Genomic DNA, 26,285 nt, shown 5'->3' on the forward strand with positions numbered 1-26,285 from the left:
GATCCTGGCTAATAGAATCCAACAGTACTTTAAAAGGATTATCCATCATGACCAAGTGGGATTCATCCCTGGGATGCAAGGGTGGTTCAACATTTGCAAATTGATCAGTGTTATAGATTTTATCCAGAAGGAAAAAGCCAAAAATCATATCATTTTCTCAATAGATGCAGAAAAAGCATTTGACAAAATACAGCATCCTTTCCTGATTAAAACCCTTCAGAGTGTAGGGATAGAGGGTACATTCCTCAATCTCATAAAAACCATCTATGAAAAGCCTACAGCAAATATCATTCTCAATGGGGAAAAGCTGGAAGCCTTTCCCTTAAGATCAGGAACACGACAAGGATGCCCACTCTTGCCACTATTATTCAACGTAGTACTAGAAGTCCTTGCAACAGCAATCAGACAACAAAAAGGGATAAAATGTATCCAAATCGGCAAAGAAGAAGCCAAACTGTCTCTCTTCGCAGATGACATGATGCTCTATATGGAAAACCCAAAAGAATCCACTCCCAAACTATTAGAAGTTATAGAGCAATTCAGTAATGTGGCGGGATACAAAATGAATGCTGAGAAATCAGTTGCATTTCTATACATGAATAATGAGACTGAAGAAAGAGAAATTAGGGAATCCATCCCATTTACAATAGCACCAAAAACCATACACTATCTTGGAATTAACTTAACCAGAGACGTAAAGGATCTATATTCTAGAAAGTATAAATCACTCTTGAAGGACATTGAAGAAGACACAAAAAGATGGAAAAATATTCCATGCTCATGGATCGGAAGAATTAACATAGTTAAAATGTCCATGCTACCCAGAGCAATCTACACTTTCAATGCTATCCCGATCAAAATACCAATGACATTTTTCAAAGAACTGGAACAAATAGTCCTTAAATTTGTATGGAACCAGAAAAGGCCCCGAATCGCCAAGGAATTGTTGAAAGGGAAAAACAAAGCTGGGGGCATCACAATGCCGGATTTCAAGCTGTACTACAAAGCTGTGATCACAAAGACAGCATGGTACTGACACAAAAACAGACACACAGACCAATGGAACAGAATAGAGAACCCAGAAATGGACCCTTGGCTCTTTGGGCAACTAATCTTTGATAAAGCAGGAAAAAACACCTGGTGGAAAAAAGACAGTCTCTTCAATAAATGGTGCTGGGAAAATTGGACAGCTACATGCAAAAGAATGAAACTTGACCACTCTCTCACACCATACACAAAGATAAACTCCAAATGGATGAAAGATCTCAATGTGAGACAGGAATCCATCAAAATCCTAGAGGAGAACATAGGCAGCAACCTTTACGACATCAGCCAAAGCAACCTTTTTCATGATACATCCCCAAAGGCAAGAGAAACAAAAGATAAAATGAATTTATGGGACTTCATCAAGATTAAAAGTTTCTGCACAGCCAAGGAAACAGTCAGAAAAACTAAGAGGCAGCCCACGGAATGGGAGAATATATTTGCAAATGATACTACAGATAAAAGACTGGTATCCAAGATCTACAAGGAACTTCTCAAACGCAATACATAAGAAACAAATAAACAAATCATAAAATGGGCAGAAGATATGAACAGACACTTTTCCAATGATGACATAGAAATGGCTAACAGACACATGAAAAAATGTTCAAAATCATTAGCCATCAGGGAAATTCAAATCAAAACCACACTAAGATACCACCTTACGCCAGTTAGAATGGCAAAAATTGACAAGGCAAGAAACAACAATTCCTGGAGAGGATGTGGAGAAAGGGTATCCCTCCTACATTGTTGGTGGGAATGCAAGTTGGTACAACCACTTTGGAAAATAGTGTGGAGGTCCCTTAAAAAGTTAAAAATTGAGCTACCCTATGATCCAGCCATTGCACTACTGGGTATTTACCCAAAGACACAGACGTAGTGAAGAGAAGGGCCATATGCACCCCAATGTTCATAGCAGCATTGTCCACAATAGCTAAATCGTGAAAGGAACCGAGATGCCCTTCAACAGATGACTGGATTAAGAAGATGTGGTCCATATATACAATGGAATATTATTCAGCTATCAAAAAGAACGATTTCTCAACATTTGCTGCAACATGGATGGCACTGGAGGAGATAATGCTAAGTGAAATAAGTCAAGCAGAGAAAGAGAATTATCATATGGTTTCTCTCATCTATGGAACATAAGAACTAGGAAGATTGGTAGGGGAAGAAAGGGATAAAGAAAGGGGGTTAATCAGAAGGGGGAATGAAGCATGAGAGACTATGGACTATGAGAAACAAACTGAGGGCTTCAGAGGGGAGGGGGTGGGGGAATGGGATAGGCTGGTGATGGGGAGCAAGGAGGGCACGTATTGCATGGTGCACTGGGTGTTATACGCAACTAATCAATCATCAAACTTTACATCAAAAACCAGGGATGTACTGTATGGTGACTAACATTATATAATAAAAAAACATTAAAAAAAAGTAGCTAGGAGTGGGGGGTGGTGGGACAGAGCAGCGCAGGGAGGCAGAATAATACGTTATTTTAGTATTTTCAGGGAGACAGAGAAAAAAATCATGCAAATATCTCTACCCCCCACCTCTTTTTATTTTGCAAAGCCTTTCTTTGTCAAAATCTCAATTTTGGATTATACCCTTGTTGACTGTGTCTGTTTAAGTTCTAGATAAAGGCTTGTTTGTTGGACCTGTCGTATCCATAATTGCTCAAACTGCTCGTTTTGATTTTCTTATTGTGTAGACTGTGCTGGGAAGCTTGGCAGGAAGCACACTGTGGAAATGTGGAACTGGACAGCTTAATGTGTGTCATTTGGGAAATTCAGCAGATGCCAGGGCTTAGCAGGCTCTCAGCTTGTTCAAGACTAATCCTGGGGATTTTCATTCTTGTGGGCATCGTGCCCCTTAAGTCTGAGGGCTTAGGTCCCATCCAAAATCAGTCCACACAGCCATCTCCCAGCTGTCCCACTCTTAAAAACTAGGCTGGTAGCTGACAAAGGCTCTCCTATCACTTCCTAAGGAAGTGGAAGGGTAGTGAGATCATTGGGTTCCAGAGATGGTCCTGGTACAGGCTGATATGCAATGTTTTCACTGGACATGAGTGTGGACTCCTAGTTGGTTTCTAGGAAACGTGTGGGACTACAAATGCAACATACATCCCCCCTATAGTGGATGACATGTTGTGCCCTCCAGATGCCCCTCCAAGATTGAAGCACTTGTTTCCCCATCTACTGGGAGGGTTGACAGCAGCCACTGTCTGCTGAGTCACTTTCTGAGACTTCTCCTCTGCTGAAAAGAGCCACCTTGCCCACGATCATGTTCCCCTTCCCAAGGGCTCACATCTAGTATCTGGTTGATGCAGGAGTAAAAAGGCCCAGCTTTGTCACCCCAATTTGGGACAACTCTGAGACATCCCAGCACCAGAGCTCCCTAAAAGATCACGTAGGCTTTTCTTTTCCCTCTCCCTTCCTTTTTCCTTTTCCTTTCCCTTCCCTTTTCTTTTATCTTTCCCTTCCCTTCCCTTTCTTCTTTCCTTTTCTTTTTCCTTTCCTTTCCTTTCTCACTTTCTTTTTCTTTTTTAAAGTAGGCTCTATGCCCAAATGGGACCCAAACTTACGACCCCTCGATCCATAGTCATATGTTCCACTGACTGAGCCAGCCAGGCACCCCCTTTCTGAAATGTTTGATTGTCAAGATTCTTCCAGAAAGTTTCCTGGTGACCCAAACTCTTTTTTCTGACTTCTAATGATCATTAATTTGATTTTGGCTGATCAGTTAAACTTGGCTTCCTCTTTCTACAGCTTCATGGGCACAAAGTTTCTAGAGTTAATGAAATCCAAAAATGTCTCTGTGGAGCTGGGGGGTGGAGGGAGGGTGACTCCTAAAGGGTACTGCCTCAGGAAAACCATGTCCTGGAATGGCTTTAGATGAGAAGTGAAGGAAATGTGATGAAAAGGATTTCAATTTGCAGAGGAACATGGGCTTAAGCCTAATGTTTGGCTCAGAAGACTATACTGATTTTTAGAAAAATGCATCCTCTCCTATCTGCAGTTGATTTTGAAATGCCAGTTTGTAGCTGTCCTAGTTTGGTGCTGAAGAAACTGCCCAGCATGGTAGTGGGTGGGAGCCCCTTCTTTCTCCCACTTGCCTCTATTTCTCTCCACCTACACACTGTTTCCTTTTTTTTTTTTTTTTTTTTTGCTAGTTGAGGTAAAATTTGTAAACAGTAAAGTGCACAAATTCAAGGTATACAGTGTGGGGGTGCCTGTGGGGTGGCTCAGTCGGTTAAGCATCTGCCTTTGGCTCAGGTCATGATCCCAGGGTGCTGGGGTGGAGCCCCACATCAGGCTCCCTGCTCAGCAGAAAGTCTGCTTTTCCTTTGGACCTTCCCCCCTCTTGTGCTCTCTCTCTCTCAAATAAATAAATAAAATCTAAAAAAAAAAAAAGTGTACACTGTGGTAAATTTTGACAATGATGTGCTCCCATGCAGCCATCATTCCAATCAACAGACGAAACATTTCTCTCATCTCAGAAAGTTCACTTACACCTCTTTTCATTTAATTCTCTTCTTATCCCTGAGGCAACTGGTGTTCTGATTTCTATCACCATAGGTTAGTTTTTACCTGTTCTTGTGCTTCATGTATATTCTTTTGTGTATGGCTTCTTTCACTCAACATGTTTTGAGATTTGTCCACCTTGTTACATGCATCCTGCTTCTCTTTTAAGACTATTCATGGGCGTGCTGGTTTTTTGCCTTAAGCATCTTTGCCGCAAGCATTTCCTCCATATGAGTTATTGGCTGTAAGACAATTTTGACATAAAAGATAAAATGGCAAAAAATAAAAGAGGGACATTCATTAAAAAGAACATAATGAAACTTGGAAAATGAATAGATTTAAAAGACTTTATTGCAGGGGCGCCTGGGTGGTGCAGTCGTTAAGCGTCTGCCTTCGGCTCAGGGTGTGATCCTGGCGTTATGGGATCGAGCCCCACATCAGGCTCCTCCGCTGGGAGTCTGCTGCTTCCTCTCCCACTCCCCCTGCTTGTGTTCCCTCTCTCACTGGCTGTCTCTATCTCTGTCAAGTAAATAAATAAAAATCTTTAAAAAATTTTTTAAAAATTAAAAAAAAAGACTTTATTGCAAAATACGAAATACTTGAATACATTCAAAATGTATAATGTTGATTCATGGCAATAGTGCACCAATAACTGATTTTATTTTGTAGATTGTACCTAAGTAGTTGTCTTCGAAGTCTTTCATTCATATTATACTTTCATTTGTTTTGCTTGTTGATTTGTTTCCCTGTTTGGCATCACACTTTTTCTTTTTTTGTTAAAATTTCTTCCTTCATTAAGAGAGGTATCAGATTCCAAATACTAGGATGTTTATCTGTAACTGGGCTTTGTATTGTGTTGTGAAAGCTTTTTGATACTGCTGTTTGTTCTTGGCATATTGTCACTTGTCCAATGATAGATGTTCCAGAGTTCTAGGGAAATGTGGATTCAAAACTCTATGCTACCATATAGACCATTATGCTATTCTGAAAGCTAAGATTTACATCATATAAAAATGTGAGGACTGCCTCGAGAAATGAAACCAAACTGTCGACCAGTTGATGAAACCAAACTGTCAAACAAACCAGAGTGTCAACCAATTCCTTTTTTAAAGATTTTATTTATTTATTTGAGAGAGAGAGAGAGAGAGAGGAGAGGGGCAGAGAGGAAGGGAGAGAGACAAGCAGACTCCATGCTGAGCACCAAGCCCCATGCAGGGCTTTATCCCATGACCCCGAGATCATGACCTAAGCTAAAACCAAGAGTCAGCCACTTAGCCAACTGAGCCACCCAGGTGCCCCCTAAGACTTTGTTTTTTTAAGTAATCTATATACCCAATGTGGGGCTCCAACTTAAAACACCGAGATCAAGAATTGCATGCTCTACCAACTGAGCCAGCCAGGCACCCCTACTTTTTAATCTTTCATGGCAAAATGGCCTTAATGCTACTTAGTTATTTGACCAAAATGCTCACAGCAAAGATGTCTACAGCAAAGACACTTACAGTGAAAGTAACTAGAACCATCTGCGGGGTCCATTGTTCTCTGATTTCTCTGTCATGCTTAAGGAAAAGGCCCTGCCCCTCCTGAGGATGGTTTTGCTATGACACATCTTGCCAAGTGAGTTTCATCAGTCACTGGGTCCTAAAAAGACCAAGCAAGTGGCTCCTCCCAGGTATAGCCAATTGATCTTCCTGTTCTCAATGGTGATGGTGATTAATGATATCTGAACACTTTGGAATAAAGATAGAGTAGCAATTCCTCTTGTAGGCTCCCACGACAAATGTTAATAATCCCCAGGGTTCTATGCCAAGATACCACCTGTACTTCATCCTGATGAGGACTTGGGCCCACTGTCAAAGCCAAAGGTGAAACAAACTTATTAAGCACCAGGTATCTATAGGCACTTGGTCATAAATGACCTTATTTTCCCTTCTTGGGAAGTCTTCGAGATAGATTTTACTATACCTATGAGGACACATAGAGTGGGATTTGAACTTGGGTTTGTAGATTTCCATACCATATTTGTGCCCACCACTAGCCAAGACTTAGGCTCCTGAATCCATCTGAGGTGGCACATGCCTATCTGAAGATGACAGACCTCACGGTTATACCCATATCTGGATGGCTGCACAACTGGGGAGGACTTGGAGCCTAGCATACTTTCTTTCTCAATAAGAGCCAACTGGAGTTGGCAGATGAGTCTTCATTTTTCAGAAATGTTCTCTGTTCTCCTTAGCCAGGCAGCTTTGACCTTTGGTAAAGGCCAGCAGATCTTTGTTATGCCGCTTGCAAATCATTGTTTTGTAACAGTTGTGTTTACAGCTGAGATGGTTTCCAGACCTGGAGTAGCCGGCAGGATGATGCCAGCAATGAGGCATTAGGTTCTCTAATAGGCTTATGCCCTGATAATCATATTAATGGCACTGTCTCATGCTTGATGCGGCAATTATGGGCCTCTCCTCTTGAATGTAATTTTGCAGTTTGATAATCATTATAAGTATGATTTTGCATTTCTCTTTAATGAGAGTTCCATTCCCCAAACAATATTATGACCCTCATAGAGATGGCTGTTTGTGCCCCTTCAAATTACTGATCTTATACACCATCACAATGCCATACACAGGCTGGACTTTACTCACCTAGGAATTCTGAGTTCTTCTAGCATCAGGATTCTGTGGGAGATGGAGCAAATCCCTTGGGAATCATAACACTGGTTTGTGGTATCCGCATCTGACAATGAGGTTTTATGTTCTTCTGCTGTTGCAAAGTCAAAGTAATCTTGGGGTAAAGGATCTGCTTTAGGAGCCAGGTGATTTTTAACCTGTGACTTGATTGACCAACATTCAAGAGATTATCTCTAGTATCAGGTGTTTGGCCTCCCAAAATCTACTTTTTGGACCTTCTTTTTCTCATTTGTAAGTTCCAAGGGATTTGGACTGGAGTTCCAAGAATTCCAGTGCCAAGATTCCACACTTTCCATCAGTAATTAATGTTTTAGCCATTGACAGAGGTGGCTGTTGTTTTTATGGCCCCAACTGGGACTGATTAACAGACTCGCTCCTTCTGAAGCAACCTAAGTCCATAGTATATACAAGATTTAGGGATTTCTGCTGCGATGCTGCCTGTGTATGCTTGCCCCTCGAGCATGATGGGATCTTTTCCAGGTCTGTGGGGAAGGGAGGAGGGAACTACAGGGCTTGGGCACCAAACAGACCATGGCACTAGCTACTGAGGAAGAAGGCCTTCATTCTGAACCATGCCCAGAGGGCTGCAGGAATTGGCTCCTGTGGCTCCAATACAACCACGGAGGTCGAAGCCAGCTCTGGGCTTGCAGGTCTCAGGCTCGAGGGTGGCAGCTCCATGGGGTCTGTATCCGAATGGTGGGTTGATGGGTGCTCCTGGACAATGAAGCAGAGGCAGTAAAGAGCAAAGGAGGCAGGTGTGGGAGCTGGTGTCGGGCTTTGGTTCAGTGGACATGGGGCCCCCCAGGCTGGCTGGGTACAGTGAGACAAACAGCAGCAAGAGGGGCATCCGGGATTGCTTGTTCAAAAGCCTGCAGTCTGGCTGGGCAAAAATACTAGTCATTTCTTCACCAGGCAAACAGGTGACAAGGGAGACCCAAACATGAGAGGCCCAGAGCAAAGCACATAAGATTTGCTCTGTAGCCTAGGCTGCCCAACCATGTGGGGGGAGTGCCAGACTATGACTGAGAAGGTGTATGACTATAGGGGTGACAACAGGTTGGGCATTAGGGGTGCCAAAAGAGCATCTGTGACCTAGAAGCTTTAATTGTGGAGCCATGTCAGACTGTCAGATTGATAGTGTTTGCAGCCACAAAGGCACGAGCACTTGCCAATATTCTTCTCACCTTCAGTGAGCAGTCTGGGAGCCTTTTACCCCACCTTCTCCAGGAAGCCTCCCAGACTTTCCGAAGTCTGGTTAATTGTTCTCTTTTCTGATCTCAGAGCTCTTACTGTCTGCACCTTACAATTTAGCACTTAATCAGACACAGCTGTGCATTCCTCTCTAATTGTTTTGTGTGTGTTTGTCCTATCTCTGGGCAAGATTACAGCTTGCTTTAGAGCAGAGACTTGCAATCTTTTTGGGGAGGGCTCCTGGGAGAGATATGGATGTATGTGAGGGAGTTCTGGACAAGGGAAATCACTCATATCCCTAAAAGTGATTTACAGTTTAGAAAGTGCTTTTTTTTTTTTTTTAAACTAATTTCTACACCCAACATGGGGCTCAAGCTCACGACCCCAAGATCAAGAGTCACATGCTCCACCAACTGAGCTGCCAGGTGCCCCTAGAAAGTGCTTTTACTTAAGTTATCTTCTCACTCCTTATAATTGTGCTGAGAGGTGTGTGTGTTTTAGCATCTACAGACAATGAAACTGAGACAGAAGAGGTCAACAATCTGCCTGAGGAAGAAACAAGGTGAGTAGCAGCAGTGAGATAAGCCTGGGATTCCTGACTCATGGCCAGAGTCCCAAAGGAGCTCATGTGTTGACAACAAAGTCCCTAGTGGAGAAGAGGGGGAAGGAGAAAGGAGGCCTCCACATGCCTTTCCCTGATGGAAATCTTGGGGTGAAACAAGTGAGGGGGATGTGGCCTTGGTTTACACAGCTACCAGCTCAAGCTTCATAGAGACCACTCATTTCTCTTTTCATTATCATTCTCTCATGGATCTTCTATCCACCATCAGGCATAATCCTCTGCTCTTCCTGGCATCTGACCTCCTACCCTTACTCACTCCCACCCTTCAAATCTTTTTATTTAATCCTCTGGGACAGAGGCTTCAACAAGCAAACTGAATTGATGATTGCTCCATCCATCCATCCATCCATCCATCCATCCATCCATCCATCCTTAAGCTCTAATCAGAATGAAATCCCCACCTTCTTTGCTTTCCCTGAAGCTCTAGGAGATGAAGATGCTTTTTCACCTCTGTGTCCCCCAGGGCTGAGAGCTGGGGTTAGTCCCCTCTCTGATCATTTCTCCTCCACCTCTTGTAAACACTCTTGTTCCTCCACTCTTGAGGTTGCTGCCTAGCCATATTCCCTCTTCCCTTCTGGTGGTTCCCATCTTCTGACCTCCTGGTCACTCCTTCTTCCTCACTTTCTTAAGACTTCAGCTCCCAGCTCCATGGCTTTCACACCATGACCTTGACTTCGATTCCTGCCCATATCGTCCTGGGTGGCTTCACTGCCCACATGGATGACCTATCCAGTACCCTGCCTCTCAGTCCCCTGGCCTCATATTCCCCAGTGACTTTCTCCTCTACTCTCCCTTATCATATCCTGGCTTTGTCATGATCTTAAACCTGTCCACCTCCCGGACCACTAACTTAAGCATCCAGATTGCTGACCCAAGTCAGCAACCTCCTCTTCTTCCAACATGATTAAACATTGACTCCTTTGACACCTCCAGCCCATTGACTTCTGTCCTTTCTCTTGTATCATTCATCATGTCAACCTCACTTTTGCCAAGGTTCTTAATTCCTTAGCAAAAGGAATTTGCTCCTCTGCCCTAGGAATTCCCTCACCTGAGCCTGCACCAGAGCAGACACCTGAGCTCTGCTGGACGAAATCACACAGTGGGGCCAAAGAGTACCTTAAAAGTTCACACCACCAACCTCAAGTAGGTTGCCATGCTGACTTAATCATCTGGCCATTTCTCAACCTTCTCACTTTCTGCAATAACTCTGTCACACCTTCTCCACTTTCTTCAAATCTGTCATCTCTCCCTGCCCCAACCCTAGCCTCCTGTATGTCACAGAGCAAGATAAAGTCATCCTGTGGAAGGATTCAATGTCCTATACCAAACCTGCCTGGTTCAGTCCTCCTCCAACTTCCTCCCTCCTGTTATAACAGAGGAGGTAGCCTCTGGCATGAGGTTAGATTTTCCACCCATACTCTGGTTCCATCCTCTCCCATGGTCACAGGAACCTTTATTGTCCATTGTCCTTTCACTGCTATACCTTCATCTTCCTCTTCTCTATAGGATCCTCCCCATCTGCATTTAAACACACTCAAGTAATTCTATCCCAAACCCACTGCTGACATAACATTCCTCTGCAGCTGTTTCTCTCTCTGACCCTTCAAACCTTTCTGTCTGCATGAAGTACCTTTCTTCATTTCTTCACCTCTCACTCACTCCTCAATCCACTCCAGTCTATCTCTTCACCCTTCACTATACCAGTAACTGCTCCGTGAAACTCCCAGTGACACCAAGGTCAGTCAATCCAGTGGACGTTATTTAGTCCTCATTTCCCTTGGGTCTCTCAGCCATTTTGAGTGTGTTGACTACTGCCTCCTTAAGACATGTTCTTTCCCTGGGACACCCCTATGTCCCCAAGCTCCTAGTTTTCTTCCTGCCTCTCTGGCAGCTCCTCCACTTCATCTGCAGATAGTTTTCCGGTCCAGCTCTACACTCTCCTAGGAGACCACCTTATTCTCCTGGCTTTATTACCACCTCTACTTACTACTTCAGTTTCAGCCTCTCCTCAGAGCACCAGACCCTACAACCAACGTCCTATTCAACATACCCACTTGGACATCTCACAGGCACTGCAGACCCACTGCAGACCCACCTTGACCAAATGTGAACCTTGGGAACGTTTTCTTAATTCTCTTCCCTGAGGGTGCCCCAACTGAGAAAATGGCACCACCGTCCATCTGGTTGAAGAAGCAGAGAACTGGGAGTTTTCCTTGATTCCTCCCTAGTTAAGCAATCACCAAGTCTTGTTGGTATTCTTCTCTCCATTTGCTTTACCACTTGGATAAACAGCCCTTTCATTTATATTTTGGCAAGAGCCTCCTAACTATCTCTCAACTCCCTTTCTCCCTTTTCCCTATTCCTTCTTCACATTGTGGTCAGAGTGATCTTACTGAAAATGGTATTCTAGACCCTGCAGAACGTAGCCCCTGCCTACCTCTCCAACTTCTTCCTCAACCATATCCCCTTTGTAGTATAAACCAGCCAGAACTCTGTTCCATTCTTTTCTTTGCCTGAGTAAATCCTGCTCACCCTTCAGAGCTCAACTCAAATGTCACCTCCTCTTGGACTCCCCCACATGGTCCCACTACCTTGTACTTCTGCAATTGTCATTATATAATTGACAGTGCATTGAATTGTGAAGCTGTCTCTCTCCAGCTAAACTGGGAGCTCCAAGAGAGAAGAGTTTGTCTGTCATGTTTACCACTCCAGTGTCAATACATATTTGTTAAATAAATAAATAATACATCTTTACCTACTGATGATGGACCCAGGCCCCAACCCAAGAGTAAAGACTACAGCCAAGTCAGTGTGGAACTTAGCGTTGAGTAATTCCCCCAAAGGAACAGTGTTAGCTGTTACAGATACACTCCCAGCTGCATTAATTAATGGCAGGATGGAGAGAATGCCCTTATTTTTAAATTTCAGGGCCTGAACAGCTACAAAGGACACAATCTTAATTTCCTTGTTGGATCCCAACTTACGCTGCAGCAGTTCCTTTACTAAAAACTCCTTAGCAGGCAGTCCCTGAAAGTATGTCTGTGGCTACTGGGTGTCTACTTAAAGGGAAGACACACGTGCATAGAAACAATATGTCAATCTGACGGCCCAGAAAAATCTTCAGATGTCAGTCTTGTCCCACCACAGCGTTTAATCACAACAGCAGCCTAGAGATATCTTTATTTAACCCAAGGAACACGGACTCAGGATTAATTATTTTTATGCAGAATGAAAGCATAGGCTTTCCTTTTTATTAATTTATACTTTCTCTAGAGTTCAAGAATTTCTAAATTCTGTATTTCTTTAAAAAATGTTTTATTAGCTTTCTAAATTATGACAGTTAATACAACTGGAAAAATACAAAATTCAGAGTCAGTATAAGGGTATAAAATTCATTTCCCTCCTTCCCACACTCCAATTCCACATTTGGGATAACGGTGGTTAGCAGTCAGTGTGCATCCTTTTTGTTTTTCTGTGAACATACAAAATCCAACTTGTTTCTTGGACTTTTATGTTTCAGTCTTAGGAGAATCATGTGATCAACATAAAAACAAAAAGGTCTGCAGGCTGAAAATCAAAACTTTCCCAGATGACTCTGAACGCCTGTTTCTAAAAGAGTGCACCCACGTGTCTCAGTGCATCAAGCAGCAAAGTATTCTTTTGGTCGGAACTGGGATAAGAGTAAGGGCCCACAGTCGAGAGGGCTGAACTCCTAGGTGCCTGAAATCCCTACATTTGCATTTCCTTCCCCTTAGGCTAATTCCGCCTCAAAAAGCCTTCTGAAAAATGCAAATATTTGAGGGTGGAGTGTCCTTAACTGCTGGGTCTGGTTGTGTAAAGGGGATCTCTCTTCCTGAAGAGACAAGGACCTAGCGAGGGAGGTGCTTTCTGATGGGCCTCTGGCCAGGCTTGCCACGGAGCAAGCGCGTGACGAGCTGGCTGCTCTGGGCCTTTCAGACCTGTGCAACCTCCCCATCCGGTTGCGCTAGGCTTACCTGGGGCCCCCAAAGTTGGGCCCAGAGGCTGGGACTCACCTTAGAATGTAGTGCTCTGGCGAGCCAGCGGGGGCGCTAGGCTAAGAAGGGTGCGTCTGTGGTTCCAGGTGTTTCGGCTGGTGGGCGTCGTAGTGGGGAGCCGGAGGTGTGTGTGTCAGAATTCAGCCATTTAGGCTGCTCCTAGGTGTCCGCCCTGCCCCTTTGGGCAGCGGCGCGGGTTGGAGGCGCAGCGTCTGGACACCTTGCACTTCTGGCTTCCAAGACGCGCGTGGGACCTCGAGGAAATTCTCTGCAAGACACCACAAGGAGGAGAGCTAAAACTTCCCCCTCACCAGTTCCTGGGCGGCTTTATAAATTCGAAGATTGGGTGGCAGTGCCAAGTAGGGCACCACTGTAGGCCTTGGGCTCTAGGGCGTTATTTGGGGATCTAAGAGGTGGCGGCAAGTAACGGGTGGGCAGAGAGCAATGGTCACGTCCTACTTTGGCCCTGGTTCCCCCTTCCCCAGTGGAACTCTGGGTTTTGCAAGGGCGCACGCACCCGAACACTGGCACGCCGGCCAGACGGTCTAGGCCCAGTCACAAACTGGTTCTGGCCAGAAAAGGTCACTGGAGTTCTACCCAGGCTCTGTGTTTAGTCCTCCAACATTAGGCGCACCGCAAGAGGGGTGACCTGCAGTTGGAGAGATTTAGGTTAGACCGGGGTTGGAATACGGTCGAACTGTCCTGTTCTTCCGAGGGGGTCTACTTCCTGGGGTCCCCGTCCCCCAGTTTAACCCTTTACTTTCCACGTGTGGACTTGGGGCCCCCGGCGGGTCTCTGGAAGCTAGAAGGAGCACTAGCCTGGGCGAATCTTAGGCGCAAACTGGCAGACAGGCTGGAGCTCGGCCTTCCCCAAACTTGGGGCGCCGGGCTGCGGGCCCCGCTGGGCGGTGACGTGAGGGGTGGTGCCGGGCCTGATTGGCGCGCCAGGCGGGGGCGAAGGCGGGGCCCGACCCGGGCGCCCAGAGGCGGCGGCGGCGCCGGGAGCTGGAGCCGGGAGTGAGAGGCGCAGTAGCGCTGGCGGCAACAAGTGCAGGAGACGAGCCGTGCCGGTGACTTCCCTGCCGACGACACCACCCGGCCGCCCCTCGCGGAGCACCGTATGGAGCGGGAGCGGCGGCGCTCGCCGGGCTAAGCCGCGCCGAGCGGCCGGGACGTGGATGCGGCCGGGATCTCCCGCCCCCGCCCCGCTGAGCAGGAGCTGCTCCCGGACAAGGTAGGGCCGGGGCGGGTGTGCACCCCCGCCCCCTCCCGCCCCTCTTCCCCTCCCCCACCGTCTCCCCCAGCCCTCTCCACCTCCTTTCTATCTCTGCTTGCTGCTCCCCCTGCTCCGCACCGACTCCTGTCCCTCGCAGTCCCGTTCCTCGCCGGTTCCGGCTTCGTACCGGCGCGCCACAGGAGGAAAACGTTCCTGGGAGGCTCCCGCCGCATTTAGGCGTCCCCCCTTCCCTCCAGCTTCCTTACCCTAGAGGAAGAGGATAACAAAACCAGCAGCAGCATGTCTTTTTAGTCTCTTGCCCTGTTCCACCCCCACCCCCACGGGGCCCTGGGACATCCCCCCTCCTCGCTGCACCCCAACTTCCGGGGGAGCCCGCGCGGGGGTGATGCAGGCATTGGGAAGGGGCGTCTGGGGCCGGCGTCCTCACCTGGCTTCCACCGGCGTTTTGAGTAGGGGGCCATGCGTGATTTTTCACTCTCACTCCCTCACCCCACCCTCGCACTGCGCTGGTCTCGGTTGCCGCATGGGGAGATCAGGTGTTTTGTGAGCCAAGGAGCCACCAGCCGCCGCTCCCCACCCCCATCTGCCTGCCACTGCCACCTCCGAGTCCCCAAAGGCTGGTTTCTGTGAAACTTAGGGAGAACCTTTCAATTTGACCTCTAAAAAATTGTTCCACGCCGCCGGCGTTGAATGATTAACCAGGCTACTTGTCTGAGACCTGGGGAGGGGGATGGGTGGGTGCTGCCCGGAGCGCGTAAGACAGGCCTTTGCAAAACACCTCGCTAGAAGGGTGGGCGTGGGGACGCTCGGTGGGACCCGCCGACGGAGATCCAAGAGGTAGTCCCGGCACGGCAGGCGGACCCTTCTGGAGGTAATAAAAATCAAGTCACCTTAATATCCAGGCCACGGTGTTTTGCACTTAGGACCGGGGAGCCCCAGAATCCATTATCTCCCTACAAGTGTCGGGGCGTGAAAGCCTTATCTCTGAAATTAATACTTTTTTAAGCCTGGGTTGGCGAGGAGGCTCTATCTCCTGCTTAAAACTCAGGGATGGTGTGTTTGTCTCTGCTCCCCTATCCCCCATGGTCTCGTGAACCTTCCCAATTTCGTAGAAAGATAGTTTAGAATGATTATACCATGTTCTCCTGCCCCTCCCTTGTTGGAGCCTTGCTGTAGATTGCACAGATTGCTAAACCAGTTGGTGAATATGGGCGTCTACTTGTTACAACAAATTCTTCCGGTGTATTTTGCCTCGGGAGGTGGCCAGCAGAGTCAGGATCGGGACTAGGAAGGAGGGGGGATCCGAGCCTAACCCAGTCTGAGGGCTTTAGAGCCGAGCTGTCTCCTGGTCGCGCTCAGGCGGATCTGACAGTTTACCCTGGTGGGAGGACGGGCTTGGGCGGTCACTTCTTCCCACTGCCCTAGTTCTCACTTCTTTCTTTTGAATAGAGGTTATTAAGCCTGGTGGAATTTGGGAGAGTGTTACACACACAGTCCCTGTGCTCCTAAAACAGATTAGATTTTAAGACGAGGGAAGTGCAGATCCCTATAGAATTCTCTACATGAGTAAACCTTCCCCCCCTGCCCAGCTTTGCAAATGTCTGTATCTTTGGATCTAATGTTTTGAAATTACTTTTTCAGTTTGAAGTATTGCTTTTCCCATTGGCCATCTCCCAAACTCAGGGGCTCACAACTCTTCATTTCATGTGTGTTGATGAAAGGCCTAATTCTCCATTAAAGTTCAAGTTCCCACCCTCACTGTTCACTGGTCTTGAATCTGCCACATACTGTTCAGTGACCTCGGGCAGGTTGTTGATCATCCCAGCCTTACTTTCCATACCGGGTTTTGGGGACGGCAGCTCCTGGTCTACGAGATTGTTTTTGAGGACAGATAGGATAATGTTTGTCAAACTCCTGGCTCTGCATCATGGGAAATAAGAAGTGCTTAATGAGTGGTGGTCATTGTGTAATCCGTATAGAAGTTCCTCTAGGCATCAATTTCCCCTTACCAAATACAGTAATGGGAACCATTTAGATTGGTCTGAGACTGAAATCTGCCAGATTTGGCAGAGGCAGATAAAGTTTTTAAAATCCAAGAAATGAAGTAATCTATTGATGAAAATGAACATAATATGCTTGTAAAAATTATGATTTTTCTTTCTGGGTTTCTGATGAATAGCTGAGTAATGGCTTGTAGTTTTGAAGAGTTCCTTGTTTAAAAAAACACAATTTAGATTTCTCCAATTCTGAGATACTACAGTTTTGCTAAAATAGGAAAGTGGAACTGATAATTCATGGTTGATTTTTTACTATACAATTTGTTCAAATGTGTGCCTTTTTAATTTTTTAAATTTTTAAATTTTTTATTATTTTTTAAATTTTATTTATTGGAGAGAGAATGAGAAAGCACAAGCAGGGGGAGGCGGAGGGAGAGGGAGAAGAGCAGACTCCCTGCTGAGCAGGCAGCCTGCCAGTTTGTGAACCAGTGGACTGACTGCCTGCCAGAGGAAGGACTCCATCCCTGGACCTTGGGATCATGACTTGAGCCAAAGGTAGACGTTTAACTGACGTAGCCACCCAGGGGCCCCCAAAAGTGTGCCTTTTTTAGAGGTACACTGGAAAAAAAGGATTTCTGTTAGGAAATAAAGAAATCTTAAAAAAAAAAGGATCATTCTGCTTTACGTGATGCATTGTTGGTACAAAGCTAAGATGTTCTGGATAGAAATGCATGAGGCTTTTCAGCTGATGCAGGATAAGAGAAAAGATGAGTCCACTGTTTCTTAAAGAAACTTTGAAACTTTAAGTTTTAATGTTTTCTGGTAATGCTGTTTTTTTGTGTTGTTTCTTTTTAAACCATAATTTAGGGATCCTGACCCGGTGCTGTGAATGTGCCTGAAGCGTACTCTGTTCTTAACATACTGGGTCAGTGCTTTTAATTCTTTCTCACTTGCTTAATAGCCACAATATTTGACTTTGCTTAGTTTTTTTTGACAGTTTTATTGGGCAGTTTGTTAAAGACTTTAACAATTAATAAATGCCAACGGTTACTTTTATAAACATTAAGATTCTTGCACCTGGGATAATATTTGGTTATATAATCTATTGCAACATGCCCAATTGTGTATAAGTTACAAATACTGGAAAATTCTCATAAAGGCCTTTTGGTCTTATATGCAAATGCTCAGAGGGAACTAAAATCATTTCAGTCAATTGCCTGGCAATTTTAGTGTATACAGAACGTTAAAACACGAATTAAACTGGGCTCTGACGATTTGAAAGTTGGGTTTCCTGGCTGACCTAATCAAAAGCACCCAGTAAGGACCACAGCACATATAGCCAACAGGTGTGTAGGTACAGCTGTCTCCCCCCCCCCCCCCGCAAAGGTGGGATAGCTGTTAACTAGGTGCTTGCCAAAGATGTCTCCAGATTGCAGGATAAATACATTCCTCTCTCTCTGGAGAGGCAATTACCGCTTGAATAAGAGGTATATGTGTGTGGTATAAGACTTTAAGAGAATTGATGTAATGATTTCATCATCACCTGGTGATGAGGCTTTGCTAGTCTGAACAGAACTTCTGTGGGAAGAACTTGTACTTGATGGAGAATTTGTTATTAGGGCATATGTGGTACAATTACTTCACTGCTGGAAAAAGTTAATTGTACCAGTTTTCTATATGCTAGAACCCATATAGAGATTTTGCACTTACTGTGAGTTGCCACTACTGGAACTTTATGTTCTTTGCCCATCAGCTTTATCTCCTTGCCTTTCTTAATTTTTGTAACAAAATTCAAATTTCCATTTTTTTTTTAAAAAGTAGGCTCTATGCCCAGCATGGGGCTCGAACTCACAATCCTGAGATCAAGAGTCTCACGCTCTACTGACTGAGCCAGCCAGCCAATGTTAGCATTGTTGATAAAGTTATAACATGTCTTGAAATATTTTGTGTAATTTTAGCTTTAGGTATTTCCATAGATAATTTTGTTACAAATTATTTTCTGTACATCTGTGAACATTCCCTTAAAGCAGGGTTTAAAATTGTATTCTGATGTGGCTACAGAGGGGAAATTCCCAGTAGCCAGGAAATTGATACTTTCTACTTTTCATTCTGTGGCATTTAAGAACAGGTTTATTGTTCCAGTGTTTTCACTCTGATGTGATTAGGATGTACGTTGCTTACCAGAATACTTGAAAAAAACGATTATCCGAGGGAATCAATTCTAGAGTGTGGCTAGATTCTGTCAGAGTGGTGGTTTAGTGGTTAAGAGTATGAACTTGGAATCAATCAAATGAGGAATATTTTTTTTTAACTTGACGTATAGCATGCAGTAAAGTGTGAAGTGTCCTAGTATTGTGTGCAGCTCCTGAATGTATATCCAGCACCCCGCTCAAGAAGTAAACATTTTCAGTACCCCAGAAGGTGCCTGTGCCCCTTTCTAGGCAGTATCCACCCTCTAGAGTGAACTTTCGTATCATCTTAGAAGTGACTCCTTTCATGTAGATTGGTTTTGCCTGTTCTTGAACCTAATAGAAGTGGAATTAAAGAATCATACTGTGTATAGTCTTTTGTGAAACAGAGCTGGTTTTGAGTTGGTGTTTGCCACTGTGTGACTGTCGTTACTGTGACTAAGTTACTTAACCTCTCTGAGCCTCAGTTTCTTCATTTGTGAAATGAGGGAGATGAAACTCCATCTCACATTTACTAAGAAGATTAATGTGGTCATATACCTAAAATATCTAGCACTGTGCTTGACATGCGGTTTCCTTGTTCCCCTTTTATTTCTTTAAAAAGGTGATAACTAAAGGGGCACCTGGGTGGCTCAGTTGGTTTAGTGTCCAACTCTTGGTTTCAAGCTCAGGTCATGATCTCATGGGTCGTGAGATTGAGCCACACTCAGCAGGAGTCTGCTTGAGATTCTCTCCCTCTGCCCCCTCCTCCAACTCACACGTGTATGGTCTCTCTCTCAGAATACATAAATAAATCTTTAAAAAAAAAAGTGGCAACTAAAGCAATTATATCTTCCTTGTGTTAATATGCTATTTCACTATAAAAGTTATGTTGGTCTTTTACTGAAAGTTAGAAGCCAAGTCTTTGTTGATTCAACATTTTGTTGATGTAGCTTTCAGCTTAAATCAGACATATTATGTCTTGATAACTGATCTCCTATTATTTTTTCAAAAATTTATTTTGTTTTGGAGAGTGAGAGAGAGAGAGGGAGAAAGAGAGAGGGTGCACTTGTGGGTGGAGGGGGGAGGGGCAGAGGAAGAGGGAGAGGGAGAGAATCTCAAGTGGATTCCACATGACCTGAGCTGAAATCGAGAGTCAGATGCTTAACGGACTGGGCCACACAGGCGCCCCTCCTGTTATTTTTAATTGACATTTTCTCTATAAGTCATGAAATGACAGTCATTGAAATATGTCCCATTTAGAGCCAATCAGTCACTTGCTGTCACCTGCATGGTATAAGCTCGGGTGCAGTGGTGACAGTTTACACTTGATTATGAAATCTATGGAAGAATTTAGGCAAGAGGGAATGGTCAGTGCCTGGGGTATCCAGAACAATGCTCACTGCTTTATGTTTTGGGAAATAGTTATTTCAGAAATGAAAGCGCAGGGCCAGTTGTTAGGCTCAGACCATTGCGTGCCCCGACAAACCTTTTCAAACATTTGCTACTATGATCTCCCTCCGTAAGTAGTAGTATATGTTCCGTGGTCTCATGTTCCCAGTGTTTTGGTGGGCTTTTTGGATACTTTCTATTTTTGGAGCCATTCTTTAACTCTAACTCGGGTGCTACTGTGACATTCTTTCTAAGAGACTTTTTTCTTATGATGTTTATTTAGGGGAAAAAAATCAAGGTAAGGTAAAGGAAAAAAAAATTAATTTCACCATCTCCTAACACTGTAGCTACTCTTAACTTGGTTTGAGTCCTTCTAGGTTCTTTTCTCTGCATCTGTACATCTCTAGAATGGGCTTAGGAAAAACACATTGCCGATACTTTAGGCAAATTTAAAATGGATTGTATGGCCTGCCTAGAGATATACCTGGCTGAGAGGTCATGAGGCTTTGAAGGCTTGGGTTCCAATCCATCGCCACTCTGGCCCTGCTTGTGGCTGTACCATTGTCAGGAGTGCTGGGCATGCAGTCCCCCAACATTCCCATCAGGATCCCTGTCTTCCAGATTACAGTAGCTGAGAGAGAAAACCTGTCCTTGGGACCTCCTCCCCCTAAGACCTCAAGATGGTGTATAATCAGAGGAGCATTTTATCCCCCTAGCCAGTGTGCATTAATTGAGCACTTACTCTATGCCTGGCACTGTGCTTGGCCCCATGTGTATTCCTAGATGGGTCAGGCACAGTTCTGCCCTCGAGTTACCAGTCTGTGGAAACTCTAACCTAGAACTGATGGAAGAGTGCTCTCGTAGAGGTGCGAATAATGTGCAGTTTGGGGGTCAGCCAAGAAAGGCTTCCTGAGGAAGTAGTGTTTGGGCTTAGCCTTAATGGATGAATTAATAACTTTTCGGAGGGCAGAGGCAGGTACTGCAGGTTTGTGGCAGTGTGTCAGGGAAATAGCAGGTGATCCCGCGGGTTGGGAGGTCAGGGTATTTCAGAAGGGGTAATAGGACACAGTGCAACCCCAGTGACCATGCAGAGAAGTGGCACTGGATAGTTATGGAGGTCGGGGAGCCATGAAAAGTTCCTGCAGATGGGATGTGGTGATGTGTCCGGGTCAGGCTTGCATTTAGTAAGATGAGCTTGAGCCTGACAGGTAGATGCAAGGCAGGTGTGATCGTGGGCCTGGGTCATTTTACAGCCTTCTGACGGAGAACTGTTTCCCATTTGCCCCTCAGTCTATTCTCCGAAAGAAGGTGGAGGAATATTTAAAAACTGAAATTATATATTTCTCTACTCAGAAACCTTTAGTAGCTCCTACTCTCAGACTAAAGTCAGACTAAAGCCAGGGTTCTTCTGTCACCTCCCAGGCTCTTGGTTCAGTTTACTGTCACCACACTGGTCTCTGCGCTCTCCTGCCTCCGGAGAGCAGTGGCATGTTGCAATGGCCGTTCCCTCTTCCTGCCCTGCTTCTGCCATCTTCTTTCTGAGAAGAGAGGTTTTGTCTGACTGTTCTTACCCTTATCATCTGTACTGTCCTTTTTATTTTGTCTGAGTTCTTATCAACGTTACGATAATCGGCCATAACTTTATTCTCAGTTGTCTGTTTTAAACACTGCTCAGTTAAGCATAGTGCTTCATACTTGTTGAATCTGGTCACTTCATCAATCTTTCTGGAGGAAAACTCAGTGCCCAAACCAGGCCAGGGATGGTACAGGATTAAAGTGTATCTGTGTGATTTATTTGAAAGAGAGTGAGAGATAAAAAGACTCAAGTTGGTGGGGTGGGATTTGGAAGTCAGTACGGGGAAGTGCGAAGGGGGTGACCTACAGATAAGGAACATTGGGGATCTTTGTTTAACATGTAGGACACTGGAGGCTGTCGTGGTGTCTCAGAGGGTCCAGGGGTTGGGAGCAAGGGAAGACCCAGCAACAAGCTTGAGCCCAGAATTGTGGAGAGCACCTATTTGGGGGCATGAGGCCAGGAGCGAAGCTGCGAAGATGCAGAATGAGGAAGAGAATCCGGGTTCAGTGGTCTTGAATTTGGGGTGGGGGCAGTGTTAGGTGCCCTAGGAAGTCAGGAGAGGCCAAAGACTATGAAAATTCTAGAGGATGAAGGGAATTGGGAAGGTCCGGGCACAACAAGGAGCAGAACCTTTTCAGGATGTTGACAGAGAAGGGAAAGAGGGCCTTGTGCCTGGATCTACTGGGAGGGTGAAGGAGAATGGAGATCTGCCCTTGTTACGGACCCCAGGGGGCCATCTAGCACTGTCACAGAGGACAGTGATCTTAGGAGGCCTGGGAAGTGACTTGCTGTTAAGGTGAGAGTGGTCCATGTGGAGAACTTGAAGTAAATTTTGGCTCGAAGAGCTGACTTTAACAAAAAACAAAAAAAACAAAAAACAAAACAAAACAACAACAACAACAACAACAACAACAACAAAAAACCCTTTGTAACCATGGCAACCCACTTAGCTTCTTTTGCCTCCCCCACCCCCGCAAAATAGGAAAAAACCTGCACAGCTAACCTCACATGTTGATTGTTTAAATCCAGTGCAGTCATGAATATGAAAGCGTTAACCCTCCAGTAAGGTTGTTTCTATGGACCATAAACTTGCTAAGGTTTTTAATTTGTGCTTCAGAATTATGTTGTTTTTTATTTTCTTTGGAAAGCACTTAACATCCAAATGCTTCTCTGAAGTGCTTCTTTTGAGTCTTGATCAGAGAGTAACACAATTGTGTTAAAAAAACAAAACAGAACAAAATAAAACCTTCAAGTCTGGCTTTAGATTATTCATTGGGATGCCTAGTGATGTTTTCAGAATCAAATATGTTTGTTTAGCATTCAAAGGGTCTAATTGGGTTTGTTACAAATACCATCTTTTCTAAATATTTAACATTTGGAACTAAAGAAATATATTTTACATTCTTTATTTTATGGCTGAATTTGACGTTTGTTTATTAGGAATTTATATAGCTTTTATTCTTAAAGTAAATGAAATGCATCCATTTTATTTCTTCTCTTCACCACATAAGGAATTATTTTCTTCAAATGAACTTAAAATATCTCTCATGAATACTCCTATTTTTAACCGAATGTTTCTCTCTTTTGAATTTTTTTCCCTTAAGGTTCTGATGGATCCTTAAAAAAAAAATCCTCTTTATCATGGAAATTTTGAAACCTGTACAGATGGAGAGTGATAGAAAGAAGCATCAGGTGGCTGTCACTGGTTCCAGCCTGATGGCCTCTCTGTTTTCATCCTTACCCAACGCATGAGTAGGAGGCTGTGTGGGCACCACCCCGGATGGCAGGGCAGGTCCTGCTGGACCTCCAGGTCACCAGTTGGAGAAGTAGAAACTATGGGAGTGTTTGGGACCCCCCCCCCATGGGGAGGGAGAAGTGAGCAGAGGGTGAACACCGGGGGACACACAAATTGCTATAGTCCCTGATATTTCCAAGTAGGTGATAGCCTATGACATGTGAAGGTGACATTCACAGACATACTTAAAATTAGATGATTTAAGCTGCTTGGTAAAAGAGGCCCCGTTTCTAAGCTGCTCTGTCCTGTGCTCATATATTGAGCAAACATAATCTCTTTTATTTTGGCAACATAAATTTTCCTTGGCAGGTGGCCAAAGAAAGAAGTGTTACCATTTCATCTCTTTAAATATGCGGACATAAGTCTTGGTTGAACAGCCCCCTTTTAATAGAACGTTTGGATAAAAGGCCAGAATGTCAGTTTTGAGGATATGTATTTTCAATCTGTACAATTTATTTTGATATTTGAAAAAGCAACTTAAAAACAATCCTTAAGCTTCTTTTAGTAACTTCTTGAAATTTGCCGTTTGAGGAAGGGAAAAGAGGCAGGAAAGGGAAAGGAATCTAGGAGAAGGGAACTGGCCGGGGGGAGGGGGGGTGGGGAGCACTTTGCTTGTTTGGTACCCTATTCTGAAGTTGCCACCCTAGGGTCACTCGTCACTAGAAAGGGTGCCTTCTGGGATGAGGATGGGCCCTGACTCTGGAGGAGAGGTGGCATCCCAGGGGGAGCCCAGTTTCACTGGATACTCAGTATGTGTGAGGAACGGTGGCTGGCACTCAGTGGTTGGGGTGCTTTCACCTCGTGGTTTCAGCACACGGTGGGGGTGCCTTGGTCCCGCCTCCCTCAGGGTTGAGGAGAGTGGGATCTTGGCTCATCTGGAACCGTTTGGGCTGGGAAGTATTGCTGGGGGTGAGGGGTGGGTTCTGGGTAACTAGCGCTTGGTATTCCTTTTGGGAGGTTCCAGTTTTGGGGGAATCCCGAGTGCTGGGAGGGAAGATTAAGTACAGGGCACTGAGGGAATAGATGGTGTCCTCATGGAGGAGGTGGTGGCATTTGAACCTGGGTCTTCAAGACTAGGATTGAGAAGTAGGAGAATGGACATTTCAGGCTGAGGGAAGCTAGCATGAGCAGAGGTGTTAGAGGGGAGGGCAGGAGTTGTACTTACGGGGTACAGGTCCCCAGGAGTTCTCTGGGAGGGGATTTTGAGGGCAGCATACTTGGCTCTAGGATCAGGTCTTTGTGAGAGTGCTTAATGAGGATGGGGGTGCCTACCTCCCCTGTACCTGACCGTGCGAACCATGCAGCTCCAATGCTTGTCTTCAGGTTTGGAAGCAATGGGGGTGTGAACCCGTCTGGCTTCCCAGTTCCTGCCAGTCTCCTTCCCTTCACTCTCCATTTTGGGAACCTTAGGCCAGTTTTGGAAGCAGTTGACATTTCTGCAAAATGAGGATACCTCAAGAACCATTTCACAGGACTGAGTACCCAGTTGGGCCCTTGGCATGCTTCCTGGCATGTGGACGAGCCCTCCGTGAATGGGTAGGGGCTGGTATGCACTCGTTAGTCTTGTTACAAGGAGTGTCTCTGGTACCTCCATCCCATTCCTTCATTTCTTGTCTCCCCTCCCCCCACAAGGTATTAGCTCTGTCGAGTCCTTATATTTTAATACAACATTGTTTAAATCTCTGCACATGCCAGATCTGCACAACTTTCTATGATTTTCATGCATGTTTTTAGAACAGTGCGTCAGGCAGTTAACTTAAGGCTGCTCTGAGTGAGTATGACTGGAGTCCTGGAGGCTGAGGCATGGTACGTCATGCTCCTTGCTGTCACCTTCATTGTAACTAAGGGCAGGTGCTCTTTACGAAAATGTGTCACTGGGAACCTTCATTCTGACAGTCAAGAAATTGAGTCTTTGAAGGCAGTTTATTAAATTACTTAAGATAAACACAATGAATGGGGCGCCTGGGTGGCTCAGTCATTAAGCGTCTGCCTTCGGCTCAGGTCATGATCCCAGAGTCCTGGGATCCAGCCCCGCATCGGGCTCCCTGGTCAGCGGGAAGCCTGCTTCTCCCTCTCCCACTCCCCCTGCTTGTGTTCCCTCTCTCTCACTGTGTCTTTCTGTCAAATCTTTAAAAAAAAAAAAAAAGATAAACACAATTAATGTCATTGCTGTTGATTTAAATATTAAAGTTACAAAAGAAGTCTAATATGCTATATGCAGTCTCAGTTTGCAGCATGTTGAAACAATGTTTTTTTGATTTGGGGAGGTTATATTTTTATTTTAGAAGGAAGACAAATAGAAACTTTTATTTTACAGGAAATTGATGGACATGATCTCAAATTCTACATTTTGTAGGGTCCAGAATTGCCAAATTTAATAAAATTGGGAAGGGCAGTGGTTGATTTGAAAGTTTGTCTGTGGAGCTTGTGGGAAGTGACATTGATAAATCTCTGTGCCAGAGAAAATGGAAAATTGGATTTGACTGTCCAGGTGCTTAATAGTAAAGGATTGTTTTAAAATAAAGTTCTGGGGCACCTGGGTGGCTCAGTCATTAGGCGTCTGCCTTCGGCTCGGGGCATGATCCCGAGGTTCTGGGATCGAGCCCCACATCAGGCTCCTCCGCGGGAGCCTGCTTCTTCCTCTCCCACTCCCCCTGCTTGTGTTCCCTCTCTCGCTGGCTGTCTCTGTCAAATAAATAAATAAAATCTTTTTTTTTCTTTTTAAATAAATAAATAAAATTAAAAAGTTCTTCTGTTTGTGGTCAGTTATCACAACCCATGGAATTAAGTGGTGGGGAATGACTTAATTTTGAAAATCTATTTTAAAACTTTGACGAGTGTCAACTTTTAATTTTGTTAAAAGTTAGTCTTGAGGTGAAATTTTCATGAATTTTTACTATGTAAAAATGGCAGTAATCTCTTTCCTAATACTTCTACAAAAATATTGTCTCTTACTGATTTCATTAGCTTTTCTTTATAAGTATCTGTAGACAAAAGGAGGCCACAGAGCAGGCACCAAATTACTCCCCCCATCTCTTTACATCA

The 26,285-nt window shown here is 44.9% G+C and overlaps 1 protein-coding gene and 1 long non-coding RNA gene across 7 annotated transcripts in view; one reads left to right on the plus strand and one right to left on the minus strand.

Annotated features, from left to right (window-relative positions):
• The window catches only part of LOC123785972 (uncharacterized), a 44,553-nt gene extending 29,620 nt beyond the window's left edge, over nucleotides 1-14,933 (minus strand). The window contains exons 1-4 of one of the 3 annotated variants that reach the window (XR_015725197.1): nucleotides 14,390-14,933; nucleotides 13,593-13,724; nucleotides 7,202-13,343; nucleotides 1,524-4,804 (exon numbers count right to left, since the gene is read on the minus strand). This is a non-coding gene — a long non-coding RNA (uncharacterized LOC123785972). Of the gene's footprint in view, nucleotides 1-1,523; nucleotides 13,344-13,592; nucleotides 13,725-14,389 lie in introns of those variants that run through there. The other 2 variants (XR_015725198.1, XR_015725196.1) reach the window with 2 other exon arrangements.
• B3GNT2 (UDP-GlcNAc:betaGal beta-1,3-N-acetylglucosaminyltransferase 2) overlaps nucleotides 1-26,285 on the plus strand; it is a 94,208-nt gene that overhangs the window by 51,893 nt on the left and 16,030 nt on the right. The window contains exons 1-2 of one of the 4 annotated variants that reach the window (XM_045788066.2): nucleotides 13,717-14,309; nucleotides 17,177-17,234. The exons of 1 other annotated variant lie outside the window; for it this stretch is intronic. The gene's annotated coding sequence lies outside the window, so the exon portion shown is untranslated. Of the gene's footprint in view, nucleotides 1-13,716; nucleotides 14,310-14,915; nucleotides 15,184-17,176; nucleotides 17,235-26,285 lie in introns of those variants that run through there. 2 more of the 4 variants (XM_045788064.2, XM_045788068.2) reach the window with 2 other exon arrangements.

Source organism: Ursus americanus, chromosome 7 (genome assembly GCF_024610735.1).
Source record: "Ursus americanus isolate L20-20 chromosome 7, mUrsAme1.1.p, whole genome shotgun sequence".
NCBI classification, from domain to species: Eukaryota; Metazoa; Chordata; class Mammalia; order Carnivora; family Ursidae; genus Ursus; species Ursus americanus.